We start from the raw sequence: 23656 nt of genomic DNA, 5'->3' as shown, positions 1-23656 counted from the left end.
GGGGAGCCAATTTAAAACCGAGTTGAGAAGGAATTTCTTCTCCCAGAGGGTTGTGAATCTGTGGAATTCTCTGCCCAAGGAAGCAGTTGAGGCAAGCTCATTGAATTTATTCAAATCACAGATAGATAGATTTTTAACCAATAAGGGAATTAAGGGTTACAGGGAGAGGGCGGGTAAGTGGAGCTGAGTCCACGGCCAGATCAGCCATGATCTTGTTGAATGGCGGAGCAGGCTCGAGGGGCTCGATGGCCTACTCCTGTTCCTAATTCTTATGTTCTTAATTGTCTGAGTCCAACTCGGGGTCGAGGAAATTACAACACCGGACAGCCCCGCACGGGCCCAGAGCCCAGAGCCCACCTCCCTGGGGGTCCGCACGAACCCAGAGCCCACCTCCCCGGGTGCCCCGAGCCCAGAGCCCACCTCCCCGGGGGCCCCGCACGGGCCCAGAGCCCACCTCTTCGGGGGCCCCGCACGGGCCCAGAGCCCACCTCCCCGGGGGCCCCGCACGGGCCCCGAGCCCACCTCCCCGGGGGCACCGAGCCCAGAGCCCACCTCCCCGGGGGCCCCGCACAGGCCCAGAGCCCACCTCCCCGGGGGCCCCGCACGGGCCCAGAGCCCACCTCCCCGGGGGCCCCGAGCCCACCTCCCCGGGGGCCCCGCACGGGCCGAGCCCACCTCCCCGGGGGCCCCGCACGGGCCCAGAGCCCACCTCCCCGGGGGCCCCGCACGGGCCCAGAGCCCACCTCCCCGGGGGCCCCGCACGGGCCCAGAGCCCACCTCCCCGGGGGCCCCGCACGGGGAAAGGCCGGAGCCGCAGGTTGTTGTTCGGGGCCTGAGGCCCACAGCGGGTGTGTGTGAAGCGGATAATGCGGAGTGTTGTCCCTCGGGCGGGCGGGGCCTGGGCCCGCACTCGGTGTGTGTGAAGCCCGCGGCCCCCCGGGGTTTATTAACCCGCACCCTCCCTCAGCCGCTGCCTCAGACACAGCCGCCCCACCGCGCATGCTCAGCTCACACTGCCCGGGCGATTGACGAGTGGTGGGTCATCCAACCAATCAGAGTGTGCGAGAGGCGGGGCTTGCGGCCCAACAATGGGCGGAGCTGGAAGACCGAGCTGGAGATGAGCTCTCCAACCAATCGGCGTGTGCGAGGGGCGGGGCTGAGCCCGGATCTCCCGCACTGAGCATGTGCGGATGGCGGCGGCGACAGTTGGTGGAGCCCGGATGATGTCGGTTGTCGGCGCGGGGCAGGAATTGGAGCCGCGCGTGGGGCTGGTGAGCGTCATAAACACGTGGTGTAGGGCCCAGGGCCAATCACAGCCCAGAGGCTGACCCCAGGCTTGACCCGCGGTGACAGGCCCGGGGTCAGCGGGGTCACCGGCCGCCAGCTGGGATTTGGGAAGGAGGAAAAATGGGAGATATTCTAAAGCAAATGGTGCAATTTGCAGGTGAACACAAAGCTGTGAGGGGCAGGGTCCGCTGATCAATCTGTTCCAGCATTAATAGCAGTATAGAGTACAACAAGCAAGTTCTGGTCAACCTTTATCACTCACTAGTTAGACTCAGATATTGAGGGTTGGCCCCAATTCTGGGACATCAATAATAACTTTCAAAACCAGCAATGGTCAAAGGGAACATTTTCTGGTGTTTTGGGGCAGGTGCAGGGAGTGGGTCTTTCAGTGAGTCGGACAGGCTCGATGGGCCGAATGGTCTCATTCTGTGCCGTATGATTCCCTGAAATGGTGAGAGTCAGGGAGTGAGTGGTCAGGGAGAGCCCATCACCAAAACAGGGAGATATTACAGATATATAGGGAGGGTCAGAGTGTATAACGAGGTGACGGGAGCACAGACAACCAGAGTCAGCACCTTCAGGGGAGGGGAACCAGTGAGTGTAGAACTGAACCCAGCCAGAGTCAGTACCTTCAGGGGTGGGGAACCAGTGAGTGCAGAACTGAACCCAGCCAGAGTCAGTACCTTCAGGGGAGGGGAACCAGTGAGTGTAGAACTGAACCCAGCCAGATTCAGTACCTTCAGGGGAGGGGAACCAGTGAGTGTAGAACTGAACCCAGCCAGATTCAGTACCTTCAGGGGAGGGGAACCAGTGAGTGTAGAACTGAACACAGCCAGAGTCAGTACCTTCAGGGGAGGGGAAACACTGAGTGTAGAACTGAACCCAGCCAGAGTCAGTACCTTCAGGGGTGGGGAACCAGTGAGTGCAGAACTGAACCCAGCCAGAGTCAGTACCTTCAGGGGAGGGGAACCAGTGAGTGCAGAACTGAACCCAGCCAGAGTCAGCACCTTCAGCGGAGGGGAACCAGTGAGTGTAGAACTGAACCCAGCCAGATTCAGTACCTTCAGGGGAGGGGAACCAGTGAGTGTAGAACTGAACCCAGCCAGATTCAGTACCTTCAGGGGAGGGGAACCAGTGAGTGTAGAACTGAACCCAGCCAGAGTCAGTACCTTCAGGGAAGGGGAACCAGCGAGTGTAGAACTGAACCCAGTCAGAGTCAGTACCTTCAGGGGAGGGGAACCAGTGAGTGTAGAACTGAACCCAGCCAGAGACAGTACCTTCAGGGGAGGAGAACCAGTGAGTGTAGAACTGAACCCAGCCAGAGTCAGCACCTTCAGGGGAGGGGAACCACTGAGTGTAGAACTGAACCCAGCCAGAATCAGTATCTTCAGGGGAGGGGAACCAGTGAGTGTAGAACTGAACCCAGCCAGAGTCAGTACCTTCAGGGGAGGGGGACCAGTGAGTGTAGAACTGAACCCAGCCAGAGTCAGCACCTTCAGGGGAGGGGAACCACTGAGTGTAGAACTGAACCCAGCCAGAGTGAGTACTTTCAGGGATGAGGCACAGCCAGTTTAGTGAGGGAGTTCCAGAGCTTGGGGCCTCAGCAACAGAAGGCACGGCCACCAATGGTTGGGCGATTATAATCAGGGATGCTCAGCAGGGCAGAATTAGAGGAGCACAGACATCTCTGGGGGTTGTGGGGCTGGAGGAGATTACAGAGATAGGGAGGGGAGAAGCCATGGAGGGATTTGTAAACAAGGATGAGAATTTTGAAATCGAAGTGTTGCTTAACCGGGAGCCAATGTCGGTCAGTGAGTACAGGGGGTGATGGGTGAACGAGACTTGGTGCGAGTTAGGACACGGGCAGCCGAGTTTTAGATGAGGTGAAGATTACGAAGGGTAGAATGTGGGAGGCCAACCAGGAGTGTGTTGGAATAGACAAGTCTAGAGGTAACCAACGAATGGATGAGGGTTTCAGCAGAGGGTGAGCTGAGGCAGGGGTGGAGACGGCCGATATTACACAGGTGGAAATAGGCGGTCTTGGTTTTCTGGGGATATGTGGTCACAGCATTCTGGATAAGGCCATCCGCCATTTTCATGGAATGAAAACGCAGGAGACCATTCGGCCCATCGTGCCTGTGCTGGCTCTATGGTCGAGCTATCCAGTTAGTTCCACTCCCCTGCTCTTTCCCCATAGCTCTGCAAATAGTGTCCCTTTAGTATTTATCCAATTCACTTTTGAAAGCCACTATTGAATCTGCTTCCACCGCCCTATCAGGCAGTGCATTCCAGATTGCAACAACTCGCTGCTTATACAATGGTTCCTCATGTCGCCTCTGCTTCTTTTGCCAATCACCTGAACTCTGTGTCCTCTGGTTACCGACCCTTCTGCCACTGGAAAGTGTTTCTCCTTATTTAGTCTATTAAAACCATTCATGATTTTGAACACTCTATCAAATCTCCTCTTAACCTCTTCTGTTCCAAGGAGAATTACCGCAGCTTCTCCAGTATCTCCACATAACTGAAGTCCCTCCTCCTTCGTACCATTCTCGTAAATCTCTTCTGGTCCCTCTCTAAGGTGTAGATACCCTTCTGAAAGTGTGGTGTCCAGAATTGAGCACAATGTGTCAGCTGAGGCCTAACCAGTGTTTTATAAAGGTTGAGCAGAACTAAATATCAAATGCAGCTATTTGTGTGATGGGGTTTAGATGGGCGAGGATTATCCAGTCAGTTGGATGTGAGCTGAAACATGTGCACTTGGAGCGGGGAGCCAGGGACATGCTGTGTAACCGGGCACAGACACTCTGCACAGCCCACACATCACTTGTTTCCCATTTGGCCCAGATGGATGTATTAAATGCAACAATTAATTTGATTTTACTTTAAATAGTTTTGTTTATAAATTTAATTATGCTTCTTTAATTTTATTTCTGAACTCAGATTCACGGCCCCATTTTATTTCTTCCTCTGAGCCCCTCAACTTAATCTGGCAGCGTAATGTTGGCGAGTGGTGATTGATTGTCCTCGGAACCAACAGGAAGAGAGGTCAGAGACCGGAGGGCCCAGGGAGCAGCGTGTTCTGCAACCAATCGCGGTGCTTGAGGGGTGTATCCTGAGTCAGCCTATCAGGTGAGTCTGTGTGAACCCCTGTTAAACTATTTATTTTTTAAAGTTAATCGAGATTTCTTTTGTCAGCAAAACAGTTTAACATTTGTCAGTATTTTATTTCCCTGGAGTTCCTATTATGAGTTCCAGACACTTCAGTGCCAAGTGGACCAGGTGTTTAAAGATCATTCATTTCCCTCATGTCGCTGTTCGTTAAAGATACAGAGATTGAGTACCCTTCATTATGCATCTTTTGTAAGTAAACACAAATCATTTCTGTTAGCAGTGAGTCACATTCTGCACTGGGGGAGACGGCTGGTGGCTTCAGGCTTTAAAATTCTCATCCTCTTGTTCAAATCCCTCCAAGGCCTCGCCCCTCCCTATCTCTGTAACCTCCTCCAGCCCGCCAATCCTCTTAATAAGGAGAAACAATTTTCAGTGTCAGAAAGTTCAGTAACCAGAGGCACAGATTTAATGTGATTGGCAAATGAAGCAGATGCTACATGAGGGGACTAATGAAGCAGCGAGATGTTCTGGCCTGGAACACACTGCCTGTTCGGGTGGTGGAAGCAGATTCACTTGTAACTTTCGAAAGAGATAAACATGAGTTTAAAAAACTTTCGGCGTTATGGGGCAAGAGTAGGACAGGAGTCCCCTAAGTGCATCTCGCTCGCTAACCGGTTTTCAGTTCTGGATACTGATGAGGGCGATGGTTTCTCTGGGGAGTACAGCCAGAGCCATGTCCACGACATCGTGGGTGGCTCAGCTGCACAGGGCGGGGAGAAAGAAGAGTGGAAGAGCAATAGTGGTGGTGGATTTGATAGTTCGGGGAACAATCAAGCGCTTCTGCAGGCACAGACATGATTCCAGGATGGTATGTTGCCTCCCTGGTGCCAGGGTCAAGGATGTCACTGAGCGGCTGCAGGACATTGTTGAGGGGGGAGGATGAACATCCAGAGGTTGTGGTCCATATCGGGACCAATGACATCGGTAGAAAGAGGGATGAGATCCTGCAGGCAGTATTTAGGGAGCGAGTAAAGAGATTAAAAAACAGGACCTCAAAGGTAGTAATGTTCGGATTACTCCCTGTGTCCCGTGCTGGTGAGTACAGAAATAAGAGGATAGAGCAGATGAATGCATGGCTGGAGTTTGGTGCAGGATGGAGGGCTTTAGATTCCTGAGGCATTGGGAACGTTTCTGGGGGAGGGGGGACCAGTTCAAGCCGGACAGGTTGCACCTCAACAGAACCAGACAATATCCTCACTGGATAGAGAGAGGGGACAGTGTGGATAGAGAGAGGGGACAGTGTGGACAGAGAGAGGGGACGGTGTGGACAGAGAGAGGGGACGGTGTGGACAGAGAGAGGGTTCGGTGTGGATAGAGAGAGGGGACAGTGTGGATAGAGAGAGGGGACAGTGTGGACAGAGAGAGGGGACGGTGTGGATAGAGAGAGGGGACAGTGTGGACAGAGAGAGGGGACGGTGTGGACAGAGAGAGGGGACGGTGTGGACAGAGAGAGGGGACAGTGTGGACAGAGAGAGGGGAAAGTGTGGATAGAGAGAGGGGACGGTGTGGACAGAGAGAGGGGATGGTGTGGAGAGAGAGAGGGGATAGTGTGGACAGAGAGCGGGGACAGTGTGGACAGAGAGAGGGGACAGTGCGGACAGAGAGAGGGGACAGTAGGTATCATGTTTAGAAGGCAGAGGAAACAAAAGCTAGAAAATAGACAATAAGGGAGTTTGGCAGCACTAAATGCCAGTGCCAGTGTATTTTAATGAGATCACCTCTCATTCGTCTGAACTCCAGAGAGTATAGGCCCATTCTACACAAACTGTCATCATAAGACAGTCCTCTCATCACAGGAATCAATCGAGAAATACTTCAATGCCAGTGCAAGGAGTCTAGGGATTAAGGCAGATAAGCTGAGGGCACAGACAGACATGTGGGGGTATGATATTGTAACTATTCGTGAAACACGGCTAAAAGAACTGCAGGAATGGCAGCTCAACATTCCTGATTACTGGGTTTTAAGACGAGACAGAGACAGGGATAAAAAAAGGAGAGCGCGTCGCAGTGTTGATTAAAGAAACAATTCCAGCTGTGGAGAGGGATGATATGTTCGAAGGATCATCAAATGAGGCCACATGGGAGAAGTGAAGAACAAAAAAGGGGCGATCACACTGCTGGGGATGTACTATAGACCCCCAAACAGTCAGAGGGAGACAGAAGAGCAAATATGTCGGCAAATTTCTGCTACATGCAAAAATAATAGGGCAGTAATAGTCGGGGATTTCACTACCCAAATATTAACTGGGATAGAATTAGTATGAAAGATATAGAAGGAGCAGAATTCTTAAAATGCATTCAGGAGAACTTTTTTAGCCATTACGTAGCAAGCCCAACAAGAGAGGGGGTGGTTCTGGACTTCGGTTTCATGAATGAAGCTTGGGCAGGTGGAAGGGGTATCAGTGGGAGAGTATTTTGATGCTGGTGATCATAATTCAGTTAGATTTAGAGTAGTTATGGAAAAGGACAAAGATGGACCAGGAATAAAAGTTCTCAATTGGGGTAAAGCTAATTTTAACTAAGTAGAGATGTGATTTAACCAAAGTGGACTGGAAACAGCTACTTGAAGGTAAAATAGTGTCAGAGCAGTGGGAGGCATTCAAGGAGGAGATAGCGAGGGTTCAGAGCAAGTATGTTCCCTTAAGATAAAGGGTGGGACTAATAAATCTAGAGCCCCTTAGATGTCAATATTAGAATATCAGAGATAGGAGAAGGAGTAGATCATACGGCCCCTCGAGCCTGCTCCACCATTCAATAACATCATCGCCTTCAACTCCACTTTCCCACCTGATCTCCACATCCCTTGATTCCCCGAGAGACCAAAAATCTAACTATCTCAGCCTTGAATAGACTGAGCATCCACAGCCCTCTGGGGCAGAGAATTCCAAAGATTCACAACCCTCTGAGTGAAGAAATTTCTCATCTCTGTCTTAAATGGCCTCCCCCTTATCTTGAGCCCCCGAGTTCTAGTCACTCCAGCCCGGGGGAATTGAGCTCTCAGCATCTACCCTGTCAATACGCTTCAGAATCATGTATGTTTCAATGAGATCACCTCTCATTCTTCCAAACTCCAGAGAGTATAGGTCCATTCTAGACAATCTCTCATCGTAAGACAGCTCTCTCCTCCCTGGAATCAATCTTGTGAACCTCTATTGCACCATCTCCAAGGCAAGTATATCTTTCATTATATAAGGAGACCGAAACTGCCCAGTACTCCAGGTGTGGTCTCACCAAGGCCCTGTACAATTGTAGCAATAGATCCTTACTCTTATACTCCACCCCCTTACTGCTTGCTGTACCTGCATGCTCGCTTTCTGTGTTTCTTGCACAAGGACACCCAAATCTCTCTCAACACCAACATTTAAAGTTTCTCACCATTTAAAAGATATACTGTTTTTCTATTCTTCCTACCAAAGTGAATAACCTCACATTTCCTGACATTGTACTCAATCTGCCACCTTACTGCCCATTCACATCGTCTGTCTATATATCTTTGCACTCTTGTGTTCTGCTCACAGCTTACTGTCTCACAGAGCTTTGTATCGTCAGCAAATATTACACTGGGTCCCTTTATCTAGGTCATTAATATAGATTGTAAATAGCTGAGGCCCCAGCACTGATCCTTGCTGCACCCCACTAGTTACAGCCTGTCGGGAGCCCCGCCCCTCACACACTCCAATTGGTTGGAGGACCAACCGCCCATCCGGTCCTCCAGCCCCGCCCCACTCTTCCTATTGGTGGGGAGCTGCCGTCAATCACCCGGGCAGTGTGAGCTGAGCATGTGCAGGCGGCGGTGGCAGACGCTGACGCAGGAGGTGAGCGAGCTCCAGGGAGCGGGTTAAAGAAACGCTGGGGACAACAACACCGAGTGCAGCCCCGGGCCCAGATATAAACCGGGGAACATTCTCCCCACACCGGGGGGGATATAAACCGGGGAACATTCTCCCCACACCGGGGGCGGGGGGATATAAACCGGGGAACATTCTCCCCACACCGGGGGGGGGGGATATAAACCGGGGAATATTCTCCCCACACCGGGGTGGGGATATAAACCGGGGAACATTCTCCCCACACCGGGGGGAGGATATAAACCGGGGAATATTCTCCCCACACCGGGGGCGGGGGATATAAACCGGGGAACATTCTCCCCACACCGGGGGGGATATAAACCGGGGAATATTCTCCCCACACCGGGGGGGGATATAAACCGGGGAATATTCTCCCCACACCGGGGTGGGGATATAAACCGGGGAACATTCTCCCCACACCGGGGGGGGGGGATATAAACCGGGGAACATTCTCCCCACACCGGGGGCGGGGGATATAAACCGGGGAATATTCTCCCCACACCGGGGTGGGGTGGGGTGGGGTGGGGCGGGGATATAAACCAGGGAACATTCTCCTCCTGCCAGCCGGGTCCCGGCTCTGCTCGCACTGTGTCTGCGTCAAACTCTCAGGGAGCATCTGTAAATCAACGAGAACGAGTAATGGACCAGGGAGCGTCTGTAAATGAAGGAGCAATGGTGACTGAGCAGGGAGCATCTGTAAAGAATTCTAGAATCACAGAATATTACAGCAAAGATGGGGGCCATTCGGCCCATCGAGTCTGCGCCGATACTTTCGGGGAGCAATCCGGTTATCCCACTTCCCCCAAATCCCTGCAATATCGTTCTGCTTCAAGTGTTTGTCCAATTCACTTTTGAAGGCTACTATTGACTCTGTCTCCACCGCTCCGTCAGGCAGTGCATTCCAAACCCTAACCACTCCTTCTGTGAAAATGGTTTTCCTCATGTGATCTCTGTTTTTGCCAATCGCCTCAAATCTGTGCCCTCTGGTTATCAGCCGATAGAAACAATGTCTCTATTTATTCTATCTCATCTTCATGATTTTTAACACCTCTATCAAATCTCGTCTTTACCTTCTCTGTTCCAAGGAGAACAATCCCAGCTTCTCCAGTCTCCTATAAATGAACTTACTCATCCCTGGCACAATTCCAGTAAATCTCTTCTGCCCCCTCTCCAAAGCCTTTGTGTCCTTCCTGAAGTGTGCCCAGAATTGGACCCAATCCTGCAGCTGGGGTCGAGCTAGTGTTTTATATAGCTTTAGCATAACTTCCCGGCTTTAGTACTCTGTGCCTCGATTTATAAAGCCAGGATACTTTACGCTTTATGAACAGCTTTGTTAACCTGTCCTGTGACCTTCAAAGATTTATTAAACTCTTTAAATATTTCAAAAAATGTAGCAGAAATGGAGAGTGGTCAGGGAGCGTCTGTAAAGGAAGGAGAAATGGAGAGTGGTCAGGGAGCGTCTGTAAAGGAAGGAGAAATGGAGAGTGGTCAGGGAGCGTCTGTAAAGGAAGGAGAAATGGAGAGTGGTCAGGGAGCGTCTGTAAAGGAAGGAGAAATGGAGAGTGGTCAGGGAGCGTCTGTAAAGGAAGGAGAAATGGAGAGTGGTCAGGGAGCGTCTGTAAAGGAAGGAGAAATGGAGAATGGTCAGGGAGCGTCTGTGAAGGAAGGAGAAATGGAGAATGGTCAGGGAGCGTCTGTAAAGGAAGGAGAAATGGAGAGTGGTCAGGCAGCGTCTGTAAAGGAAGGAGAAATGGAGAGTGGTCAGGGAGCGTCCGTAAAGAAAGGTGAAATGGTGACTGGGCACGAAGCTCAATTTTAAAATTCTCATCCTTGTTTTCAAATTCCTCCGTGGCCTCGCCCCTCCCTACCTCTGTAACCTCCTCCAGCCCTACAACCCTCCAGGATCTCTGGCCTCCCTCGCATTCCTGGTTTTAATCACACCACCATTGGTGGCCATGCCTTCAGCTGCCTAGGCCCGAAGCTCAAGAATTCCCTCCCTAAACCTCTCCCTCCTCCTTTAAGACCCTAAGAACATAAGAAATAGGAGCAGGAGTCGGCCATTTGGCCCCTCGAGCCTGCTCCACCATTCAATAAGATCATGGCTCATCTGATCATGGACTCAGCTCCACTTCCCTTTCCACTCCCCATAACCCTTTACTCCCTTATTGTTCAAAAATCTGTCTATCTCCACCTTAAATATATTCAATGACACAGCCTCCACAGCTCTCTGGGGCAGAGAATTCCACAGATTTACAACCCTCTGAGAGAAGAAATTTCTCCCCATCTCAGTTCTAAATGGGCGGCCCCTTATTCTAAGACTGTGTCCTCTAGTTTTAGTTTCCCCTATGAGTGGATGCAAATATCCTCTCTGCATCCACCTTATCGAGCCCCCTCATTATCTTATATGTTTCAATAAGATCACCTCTCATTCTTCTGAACTCCAATGAGTATAAGCCCAACCTATTCAACCTATCTTCATAAGACAGCCCCCTCATATCCGGAATCAACCTAGTGAACTTTCTCTGACAGCCTCCAATGCAAGTATATCCCTCCTTAAATAAGGATACTAAAACTGTACACAGTACTCCAGGTGTGGCCTCACCAATACCCTGTACAGGTGTAGCAGGACTTCTCTGCTTTTATACTCTATCCCCCTTGCAATAAAGGCCAACATTCCATTTGCCTTCCTGATTACTTGCTGTACCTACATGCTAACTTTTTGTGTTTCATGCACAAGGACCCCCAGGTCTCTCTGTACTGCAGCACTTTGCAATTTTTCTCCATTTAAATTATAATTTGTTTTTCTATTATTTCTGCCAACGTGGATAATCTCACAGTTTCTCACATTATACTCCATCTGCCAAATATTTGCCCACTCACTGAGCCTTTGCAGATTTTTTGTGTCCTCCTCACAATTTGCTTTCCCACCCATCTTTGTATCATCAGCAAACTTGGCTACATTACACACTGTCCCTTCATCCATGTCATTAATATAAATTGTTAATAGTTGAGGACCCAGCACCGATCCCTGCGGCACCCCTCTAGTCACTGTTTGCCAACTGGAAAAAGACCCATTTATCCCGACTCTGTTTTCTGTTAGTTCGCCAATTCTCTATCCATTCTAATATATTACCCCCAACCCAGTGAGCTTTTATCTTGTGTAGTAACCTGTTATGTGGCACCTTATCGAATGCCTTCTGGAAATCCAAATACACCACATCCACTGGTTCCCCCTGATCCACTCTGCTTGTTACATCCTCAAAGAACTCCAGTGAATTTGTCAAACATGATTTCCCTTTCATAAAACCGTGCTGACTCTGCTTGATTGAATCATGCTTTTCCAAATGTCCCATTACTGCTTCCTTAATAATGGACTCCAACATTTTCCCAACGACAGATGTTAGGCAAACTGCTCTGTAGTTTACTGCTTTTTGTCTGCCTCCTTTTTTAAATAGGGGCGTTATTTGTGGTTTTCCAATCTGCTGGGACCGCCCCAGAATCCAGGGAATTTTGGTAGATTAAAACCAATGCATCCACTATCTCTGCAGCCATTTCTCTTAAGACCCTGGGATGTAAGGCATCAGGTCCAGGGGACTTGTCCACCTTTAGTCCCATTATTTTACCTAGTACCACTTGATTAGTGATAGTGATTGTATTAAGTTCCTCCCTACCTATAGCCCCTTGATTATCCACTATTGGGATGTTTTTAGTTTCTTCTACCGTGAAGACCGATACAAAATATTTGTTCAACGTCTCTGCCATTTCCCTGTTCTCCATTATTAATTCCCCAGTCTCATCCTCCAGGGGACCAACATTTACTTGAGCCACTCTTTTCCTTTTTAACCCTCTTTAAAATGTGCCTCTTTGACCCTCGGTGTCAAATTCTATCTGATAATGCTCCTGTGAAGCACCAGGGGCCATTTTACAGAGTTATGTCACGGCTGAGATAGATATATTTTTGGTGTTTGGGGAATCGAGGGATATGGAGATCGGGCGGGAAAGTGGAGTTGAGGTTGATGATCAGCCATGATGTTATTGAATGGTGGAGCAGGCTCGAGGGGCCGTATCGCCTACTTCTGCTCATAACGCTTATGTTCTTAAAGGTGCTATATAAATGAAAGTTATTGTTGTCTATAAAGGAAGGAGAAATGGTGATGGGTCAGGGAGAGCATTTGATCAGAACTGGGAGATGTGGCAGATGGACAGCTTATAGGGAGCGATAGAGTGAGGGAAAGGAGAGAGAGAGAGAGACCATGTACACAAGAAATGAACTGTAAAGTTGGATGGGGAAGAGGAGGTGGGGAATTGACAGCAGACAAAAGGAGGCACAATGGGAGAAGGGAGAGTAATAAAAGACACATAGAAAATAAAAAGACTTGCATTTATTTCGCACCTTTCACCACCACCAGATGCCCCAAAGCGCTTTACAGTCAATTAAGTTATTTTTGAAGTGTAGTTACTATCGTAATGTAGGAAACGCAGCAACCAATTTACATTGTGATAATGACCAGATAATCTGCTTTACTGATGTTAAGGGAAAATATTGGCCAGTACATCAGGGATAACTCCCCTGTACTGCTTGAAATAGTGCAATGGGACCTTTTACATCCACCTGAGGGAGCAGACGGGGTCTCGGTTTAACATCTTATCCAAAAGACAGCACCTCCGCCAGTACAGCAGTCCCTCAGCACTGCACTGGAGCATCAGCCGAGAGTTTTGTGTTCATGTCTCTGGAGTGCGACAGCAACCCACAACCTTGTGACCCAGAGGCAAGTATGTTACCCACTGAGTCACAGCTGACACAAATACTGACATAGTTAGAGCAGGTTAGCTCAGTTGGAAATGTTTGATGATGCATTTATCAATGCTTAGATATTTTGTCTATTCCTCAAAATCAGTAACATTTTGGAAGCTTCAGGTCAAGGTTCACAGATTAACAATATGAAATAGGAGCAGGAGGAGGCCATTTGATCCCTCGAGCCTGCTCTGCCATTCAATAAAATCATGGCTGATCTGATCTTGACTTCAACTCCACTTTCCTTCCTGCTCCCCATAACTCTTGGCTCCCCTATAATTCAAAAATCTGTCTATCTCCCTTTTAAATATATTGACTGACTCAGCCTCTACAGCTCTCTGGGGTAGAGAATTCCAAAGATTCACGACCCTCAGAGAAGAAATTCCTCCGCATCTCCGTTTTAAATGGGCGACCCCTTATTCTGAATCTATGCATCCTAGTTCTAGATTCCCCACACGAGGGGAAACATCCTCTCTGCATCTACCCTGTCAAGCTCCCTCAGAATCTTACACGTTTCAATAAGATCACCACTCATTCTTCGAAACTGCAATGAGTACAGGCCTAACCTGCTCAATCTTACTTCATCAGACAACCACCTCATCTCAGGAATCAACCTCGTGAACCTTCTGTGAACTGCCTCCAATGCAAGTATATCCCTCCTTAAATAAGGAGACCAAAACTGTACGCAGTACTCCAGGTGTGGTCTCACGAACACCCTGTACAATTGTAGCAAGACTTCTCTACTTTTATACTCCATTCCCCTTCAATAAAGGCCAACATTCCATTTGCCTTCCTGATTACTTGCTGTACCTGCATGCTAACCTTTTGTGTTTCACGCACAAGGACCCCCAGATCCCTCTGTACCGCAGCATTTTGCAGTCGCTATTTAAATAATAATTTGCTTTTTTATTCTCACTACCAAAGTGCATAACCTCACATTTTCCCACATTATACTCCATCTGCCAAATTTTTACCCACTCACTGAGCCTGTCCATAACCCTTTGCAGATTCATTGTGTCCTCCTCACAACTTGCTTTCCCACCTATCTTTGTATCAGCAGCATATTTGGCTGCAGTGCACTCCGTCCCTTCATCCAAGTCATTAATATAGATTGTAAATAGTTGAGGCCCCAGCACTGATCCCTGTGGCACCCCACTAGTTACAGTTTGCCAACCTGAAAATGACCCATTTATCCCGACTCTGTGTTTTCTGTTAGTTCGCCAATCCTACATCTGTGCTAATATATTACCCCCAATTCTGGGAGCTCTTATATTGTGCAGTAACCTTTTATCTGGCACCTTATCGAATGCCTTCTGGAAATGCAAATACACAACTGCTACTGGTTCCTCTTCATCCATCCTCAAAGAACTCCAGCAAATTTTTCAAACGTGATTTCCCTTTCATAAAACCATGCTGTCTCTGCTTGACTATTATGATTTTCTAAATGTCCTACTAATATTTCCTTAATAATGGTCTCCAGCATTTTCCCAATGATAGATGTGAGGCTAACTGCTCTATAGTTTCCTGCTTTCTGTCTCCCTCCCTCCCTTGTTGAATAGGGGTGTTGCATTTGAGGTTTTCCAATCCACTGGGACCTTGCCAGAATCCAGGGAATTTTAGTAGATTACAACCAATCCATCCACTTTCTCTGCAGCCACTTCTTTTAAGACCCCAGGATGCAGGCCATCAGGTCCAGGGGACGTCCACCTTTAGTCCCAATAGTTTGTCTCGTACTTTTTCTCCAGTGATAGTGATTGTTTTAAGTTCCCTGTGACCCCTTGATTATCTATTATTATTGGGATGCTTTTACTGTCTTCCACCGTGAAGACCATACAAAATATTTGTTTAAAGTCTCTGCCATTTCCCCGTTTAATCCTCTCAGGGACCAACGTTTATTTTAGCTACCTCTTCCTTTTTATATATCTGTAGAAGCTCTGATTGTATTTATATTTCTTGCCAGTTTACTCTCAATCTATCTTCTCCCTCTTTATTATTTTTATTAAGTCAATATATAAAACCACACAGCAGAAGGAAAGAATGTTCCATAGAAACTAGAATTGTCTCTTCTGAATTTCGATCCTGTACTTACAGTGACGACTTTTGTAAACTCCTTTTGCAGTGTGTTAGAAGGGGAGGATTTGAAGGAGGGAAACTCAAACTAAACGTCACGTCAAGATCAGATAGAGTCACTCGATTCATCAGGACTTGAATATCATCGGCCTTTGAATGTGGAAGGAGAAATGTTTGTTTATTCTGTCTGTGGGGAAAGATTACAAACATCAGTGTGACTGAAAAAGCACTGAGACACACACACCCGAGTGAGAGTGTTTCAGTGCTCTGATTGTGGAAAGAACTTTAACCAGTTACACAGCCTGAAAAACCATCGCATCATTCACAGCGGGGAGAAACTGTAAACGTGTTGTGTGTGGAGGAGGCTTCAACTGATCGTCCAACCTGGAGAGACGGAAGCACACCCGTACCACGGAGAAACCGTGGAAATGTGGGGACTGTGGGAAGGGATTCAGCTACCCGTCTGCGCTGCAAGTTCATCAACACATTCACACAGGGGAGAGGCCGTTCAACTGCCCCGTGTGTGGGAAGCGATTCACTCAGTCATCCAGCCTGGTGAAACACCAGCGAGTTCACACTGGGGAGAGGCCGTTCACCTGCTCGGAGTGTGGGAAGGGATTCACTGTGTCATCCCGCCTGCTGACACACCAGCGAGTTCACAAGTGACTGCAGTGGTTGGATTCTGCTATCATTGCTGCTGTTATCACATCCCGACTGAATCGTGTCCATTACGACAGTTGAAGTTTGTTTCTGATGATAATAGTCCCTATAACTGGGCTGGAATATAATAGTTGATGTTTCAATAACAGAGTGTGTCGACATTTAATGTTCCAAGATAAGAGGAGACTAATTGATGTCCTGTTATTTTGGGGCCTTTTCTCCATTAGAACTCTGGATTATTTCAGTTCTCATACCTTCGGTTACTCTCGTGGACAAATGCCAGTTCCCCTTACCTTCCAGAGTGCCTCTCCTAACCTTGGTATTGTGGGAAGGTGTCGGTAACATTTCTGGGAGCCCTGAACACAAAACCCAGTCTGTGAATCACTTTCAGATACTGGACTTAGTGTGTCCCACAGCATCTCTCTCACCTTCGATGTGTGAATGGAGCATCACGCCTGCAAACCTGGGTTCAATTTAAATTTGAATTTATTCAGGAAATGTATTTAAGAAAATACAGATCACATGAAATAATTGGCAACGGTTTTGAGTCAACAAGATGAACAAGTAAATATATCCCGGTCCAATATTCCAGCTCTACATTCACAGGAGAAATCTGTTATCAAACTCCTCGAGTAGACAGAATAGAGAACAATGCTAACTCTAAGAATATCTAGCATCTGTTGTAAATATCTTTCAAATCCCGACTGTTAAAATCTGGCGTTTTCCTTTCAGTTGAAGTGAATGGAAGATGAGAGGGGTGTTGGTATAAGGAACTCGGTTAATTCAGCTTCTGAAAGGTGTTCATGTTTAGTTCATTCCATATCGGGAAAAATGTGGTTGTTATCATTAGAGAGAGATTTCACTGAGCAGCAGTTGGTATTTGCAACCAACTGGCCGTGGATATTTTCATCATAGAATGTTTAGATTAGAAATATTATGTTCGAATAAGAAAAGTTCAGAGACTAGTGGTTTGTGCTTGCCACAGGAAGACCAGTGTTTTACGTGCTTCGAATATTGTTGATGTATGTTGAAGAAAATGCAGACTCGTGTTTCTGGACTATGCCGGAGCCAAAGACGACCATGTTCGGCAATGCCAGTTCCAGTTGGATAAAAGGTTGATGGCATAGCAAAAGATCCAGCAGTTAAAACAAAATTATCTCCAGTTATCTGCAGACATCGAATGTCGCAGCATGCTGACAAAGTTGGACTTAAGAATTTAAAGTATTGAGTTAAATTATTGGGATCGATTGTTATAGAATTGAATTGTTGTAGAATGGAAAAGTGGTGAAGTTATGCTAAACTTGTATCGAACCTTGGTTAGACTTTGCGTGTGCAATTCTGGTCACCATATTATAAAAAGGATATGGAGGCACTGGAGAGGGTGCAGAGAAGATTTACAAGGAAGATGCCAGAAAGGCGAGCGTGTACCTATCGGGAAATGATGGACAGGCAAGGTCTCTTTTCTCTTGAAAAAAGAAGGCTGAGGGGTGAGCTAATGTCTTTAAAATGATGAAAGGTTGTGATTGAGTAGACACAGTGTTTCCACTTGTGGGGACCAGCATAATTAGAGGCCATCAACATAAGATAGTCACCAAGAAATCAAGTAGGGAATTCAGAAGAAACCTCTACCCAGAGAGTGGTGAGAATGTGGAACTCACTGCCACAGGGAGTGGTTGAAGCGAATAGTATCGATACATTTAAGGGGAGGCTAGACAAGTATATGAGGGAGAAGGGAATCGAGGGTTATGTGGATATAGTTAGATGAGGAAAGAAGGGAGGAGGCTCGAGTGGAGCACAAACGCTGGCATGGACTGGTTGGGCCGAATGGCCTGTTTCTGTGTCGTATATCCGATGTAATCCTATTGTCCAAGTCACACTGCTCGAAGGGGAAGATAAATGATTTGCATCCAAACGCGATTGTTACTTTTGTCTTCTTTGTAAAATGACAAAGTCTGGGCATAATTTGTTTGTGAAATTAAAACTGATTATATATATATATATATATATTGCTGAGCGTCGCTGGTCAAAAACATGGGAAGGAAAATTTAGCTGAAAATTGAGATAATTAAGTTTTATTTTTGAAAAAGTCCCGTCTCTGTGGTTCTGTCCAAACTATGTATTCAGAAATAAGTTTTTGGGGGCGACTGTTATGCTAAAGGTAACTAACATCCTTCTTGTTGTCGACTGAATTGCTCTCTGGCATATTTTGGAGAATAAATGGTCCAAGAAGAGGTTCGGTTAAATAAAATTAAACAAAGAAACTGGGTCAAAACTTGGAGCAAGTGGGAATGTTTGATCGATGTTTAAAGACAGTATGATAATATTGTATTCGACAGTAAAGTTCCTCCGGGCTCATGAATGAAATGGTGAACACTGTATAAAATGTAATGAGAGGAAATGAGTGAGGATATAAGAGGAAAAAGGAAAGTTACACCTCCAAATAGAAATGTTTCTTCACTCATTGTTCCTGGGCGAATTGTCATAAATCACCTGGGTACAATCTGCTGTTAATGTAAATTCTTGTTAAAGTCAGGGAAGTGTAGGAAATTGCTAATATTTCTCTGAGATGTTTGTGTCATTGCCTATACTGAACAATAAGAAAACTGAATTTGATCGCCTGGCCACTACCCGAGACATCGGTACCATGCAGAGGGAGATGAGCAAAGATCTTCAGACATAAGATCACCTCAAATGGCTTGGATCAGATGTCCCATGTGGCATGATACTGGGATACCGCTGCGTGTGTGTGTGAACGAGTCTCAGGCATGCTCAGTTATCGACAACAGCACAACATGAAATGGCTAATGTGGCTCAGGAGAGTGAGAGAACTTTTTAAACCATCAAGGCCGTGACACAATCTCCATAGAGAAACTGACTTTGAAATAATCCGGATAGAGTTAAACACACTGTTACCTGTCAGAGGCATTAGAATTAACAGTAGCGAGAATGCTGACCAAATTAGGATTTCGTTACAGCTGGAATGGTCGTCAGTTTCACGGCCTCCACTCAGTACTGAACAAAGGAAGCTTGTAGAGAGGCTAAAAACAAAAAAAGTCAGCCGGTCTCTGTCTGGACAAGGTGGCCATGGCTGTGTACAGATCAGCTACAAGCTGAAGGTGGGAGATAAGGAGGCCAGACCTCTCAGGTTCCATAACAAAACATGGATCCAAGTGAGAGGCGATCTCCAGGAGGAAGCAGAGGACCTCAAAAGGGTTAGTTTTGGAATCTGTGATAAACCGAGGTATAGACCCTCAAAAGCATAGAAGCACAGAAGCATAGAAAAATAGGTGCAGGAGTAGGCCATTCGGCCTTTCGAGCCTGCACCGCCATTTAATAAGATCATGGTTGATCATTCCTTCAGTACCCCTTTCCTGCTTTCTCTCCATACCCTTTGATCCCCTTAACCGTAAGAGCCATATCTAATTCCCTCTTGAATATATCCAGCGAACTGGCCTCAACAACTCTCTGCGGCAGGGAATTCCACAGATTAACAACTCTGAGTGAAGAAGTTTCTCCTCATCTCAGTCCTAAATCGCCTACCCCTTATCCTAAGACTGTGTCCCCTGTTCTGGACATCCCCAACATCGGGAACATTCTTCCCGCATCTAACCTGTCCAATCCAGTCAGAATCTTATATGTTTCTATGAGATCCCCTCTCATCCTTCTAAACTCCAGTGAATAAAGGCTCAGTTGATCCAGTCTCTCCTCATATGTCAGTCCTGCCATCCCTGGAATCAGTCTGGTTAACCTTTGCTGCACTCCCTCAATAGCAAGAACGTCCTTCCTCAGACTAGGAGACTAAAACTGAACTCAATATTCCAGGTGAGGCCTCACTAAGGCCCTATACAAGTGCAGTAAGACCTCCCTGCTAGCTATGAAGGCCAACATACCATTTGCCTTCTTCACCGCCTGCTGTACCTGCGTGTCCACTTTCAGTGACTGATGAACCATGACACCCAGGTCTCGTTGCACCTCCCCTTTTCCTAATCTGCCGCCATTCAGATAATATTCTGTCTTCGTGTTTTTGCCCCCAAAATGGATAACCTCACATTTATCCACATTATACTGCATCTGCCATGTATTTGCCCACTCACCTAACCAGTCCAAGTCACCCTGCAGCCTCTTAGCACCCTCCTCACAGCTCACACCGCCACCCAGTTTAGTGTCATCTGCAAATTTGGAGAGATTACACTCTATTCCTTCATCCAAATCATTGATGTATATTGTAAAGAGCTGGGGTCCCAGCACTGAGCCCTGCGGCACTCCACGAGTCACTGCCTGCCATTCTGAAAAGGTCCCGTTTATCCCGACTCTCAGCTTCCTGTCTGCCAACCAGTTCCCTATCCACGTCAGTATATTACCCCCAATACCATGTGCTTTGACGTTGCACAACAATCTCTTGTGCAGTATCTTGTCAAAAGCCTTCTGAAAGTCTAAATACACCACATCCACTGGTTCTCCCTTGTCCACTCTGTTAGTTACATAGAAAATAGGTGCAGGAGCAGGCCATTCAGCCCTTCTAGCCTGCACCGCCATTCAATGAGTTCATGGCTGAACATGAAACTTCAGTACCCACTTCCTGCTTTCACGCCATACCCCTTTATCCCCCGAGTAGTAAGGACTTCATCTAACTCCCTTTTGAATATATTTAGTGAATTGGCCTCAACTACTTTCTGTGGTAGAGAATTCCACAGGTTCACCACTCTCTGGGTGAAGACGTTTCTCCTTATCTCGGTCCTAAATGGCTTACCCCTTATCCTTAAACTGTGACCCCTGGTTCTGGACTTCCCCAACATTGGGAACATTCTTCCTGCATCCAACCTGTCCAAACCCGTCAGAATTTTAAACGTTTCTATGAGGTCCCCTCTCACTCTTCTGAACTCCAGTGAATACAAGCCCAGTTGATCCAGTCTTTCTTGATAGGTCAGTCCCACCATCCCGGGAATCAGTCTGGTGAATCTTCGCTGCACTCCCTCAATAGCAAGAATGTCCTTCCTCAAGTTAGGAGACCAAAACTGTACACAATACTCCAGGTGTGGCCTCACCAAGGCCCTGTACAACTGTAGCAACACCTCCCTGCCCCTGTACTCAAATCCCCTCGCTATGAAGGCCAACATGCCATTTTCTTTCTTAACCGCCTGCTGTACCTGCATGCCAACCTTCAATGACTGATGTACCATGACACCCAGGTCTCGTTGCACCTTCCCTTTTCCTAATCTGTCACCATTCAGATAATAGTCTGTCTCTCTGTTTTTACCACCAAAGTGGATAACCTCACATTTATCCACATTATACTTCATCTGCCACGCATTTGCCCACTCACCTAACCTATCCAAGTCACTCTGTAGCCTCATAGCATCCTCCTCGCAGCTCACACTGCCACCCAACTTAGTGTCATCCGCAAATTTGGAGATACTACATTTAATCCCCTCGTCTAAATCATTAATGTACAATGTAAACAGCTGGGGCCCCAGCACAGAACCCTGCGGTACCCCACTAGTCACTGCCTGCCATTCCGAAAAGTACCTATTTACTCCTACTCTTTGCTTCCTGTCTGACAACCAGTTCTCAATCCACGTCAGCACACTACCCCCAATCCCATGTGCTTTAACTTTGCACATTAATCTCCTGTGTGGGACCTTGTCGAAAGCCTTCTGAAAGTCCAAATATACCACATCAACTGGTACTCCTTTGTCCACTTTATTGGAAACATCCTCAAAAAATTCCAGAAGATTTGTCAAGCATGATCTCCCTTTCACAAATCCGTGCTGACTTGGACCTATCATGTCACCATTTTCCAAATGCGCTGCTATGACATCCTTAATAATTGATTCCATCATTTTACCCACGACTGAGGTCAGGCTGACCGGTCTATAATTCCCTGCTTTCTCTCCCCCTCCTTTTTTAAAAAGTGGGGTTACATTGGCTACCCTCCACTCGATAGGAACTGATCCAGAGTCAATGGAATGTTGGAACATGACTGTCAATGCATCCGCTATTTCCAAGGCCACCTCCTTAAGTACTCTGGGATGCAGTTCATCAGGCCCTGGGCATAATTTTGGTGGTAATGGAGAAAGAACCCTAAAGCGTGCTCCTTGGGAAGATTGGGAGACCAGGAAGACACCCCTGAAACAGGTGGGTTGGGACACATCCTGACCCAAACATTAAATTAATAGTGTTCACTTAAAGAGTTAGTAGCACTCCAGGGCAATAAGTAATTCAAGAACATTATAAAATACTTCAATACAAACTTAAAAGATAATGACGGCAGATTATTTTAAAGTAAGAAATGTTGTATGTTGATCAGTAATGTTAACTATTGGTTTGCCAAGTACAAATGCTGATGGTGATCATCATATGTGGGACTTAAATAAAATGACATCCCACCTCACAAAAAGAACTCGACCTATCCAATCCAGTAAATTAACCCACATTTAATGGACTAGAAGTAACTGAATCAGGAAATGTATTATATAACAATGTGTGTTTTTAAATTGTTAATTGAAACCAAAAGTTTTAAACATGAGCTTGAATCTATCAACTAGATTATGTGAAGGGAGATATTCACAGTTAATAGATAAACTGGGAAGATAATTAGTAAAGGATGTGTTGGTAAAGAATAGAAAACAGGAACCAAGGGATGAGGAAGATGGGGAACACAAGGAGAATCAGTTTAAATCGCAAGGAAAGTGAGAGCTGACAGGATAGCTCAGAATAGGAGCCACAGCAAGGTTAGCAGGAGTAAACAGAATAGATATAGAAAGTGAATGGGAACACGATGTGGCTTACTGGTGGTATTGTGTGTAGCCTCTGCGACATTTATGATGAATGTGGTACAGAAGGGACTGGACAAGAGAGAGAGTAATCAAATCCCTTTGTTTATTCATGAAGAACAACTGAGAAAATGGGTTAGGGGAACCAAGTCATAGGCTTTGATGTGATGCAGCCAATAGGAATGGGGATTTTGACCCCCAGGGAAGGAGAAAGAAGTGAAGATATTAGACCAGTGGGATTGGTCTTGCCTTTGCTGAGGAAAAATGAAAATGAAACGGAACCTTGGACGGTGTATAGGGTAGAATCGTTTGCAAGGGTGGAAGACTGAGTTAGGTCCGATCCATAAACAGTATGAGGAATATCCAAGATATCTGATTGAGAGGGGAGGAACTTGGATAGCACCAGATATGTAGTGTTGTACTCTTAAAGGGACAACATGGGTTTGTAGATGCTCCAGCTTGTGGGTTCACCCTCGACAAAGAATCTCCAGAATGCCAGATTGAAATAAATAAATGGGGCGAAGGCCAAACTAATACCGTGTATAAAGGAAAAGGACAGTATTGTGTGACTACTACTGTCACGTATATGACTGTGGGTTCAACCCGATGCCCCATACTAGAACATCACTTTAGCTTGATTCCACCGAGGAACACATGTATTGGTGCTAAACATTGGTTCTGGTACATCATCATAACGTAACTTATCTGCAGATGAGACTGCCTCTGGAGGATGAAGCCATTCGAGTCATTCCACATATTGGACACTATATTCTCCCTGTTTCTGGCTTTAAAGCTCATAATTCAGCGAATTAGGACATCCCAGAAACACACAGTGCAAATCATATAGAGGAAGAGAGAGACAGAACGGGCAATCCCGAGACATGAGAATCAGGAATGGTGGAAAGTAGTATCGAGTTAGATTGTTCCAGCTGGGGTTGGTGATAGCACGGATAATAGCTTCAGGGATTCTGGTCATTGAATTATGCTGTAAGGAAGTCAATAAGGGACATTGAAAATATAAGAAAAGGGAAGGACGCTGAGAGGAAACCAGG

General features: G+C 46.9%; 1 pseudogene; it reads left to right on the top strand.

Annotated features, from left to right (window-relative positions):
• The window catches only part of LOC139235502 (zinc finger protein 271-like), a 31820-nt pseudogene that overhangs the window by 5388 nt on the left and 2776 nt on the right, over positions 1-23656 (top strand).

This window comes from Pristiophorus japonicus, chromosome 23 (genome assembly GCF_044704955.1).
Source record: "Pristiophorus japonicus isolate sPriJap1 chromosome 23, sPriJap1.hap1, whole genome shotgun sequence".
NCBI classification, from domain to species: domain Eukaryota; kingdom Metazoa; phylum Chordata; class Chondrichthyes; family Pristiophoridae; genus Pristiophorus; species Pristiophorus japonicus.
The sequence above is the reverse complement of the archived record's forward strand: the minus strand, read 5'-3'. Positions and strand labels throughout refer to the sequence as shown.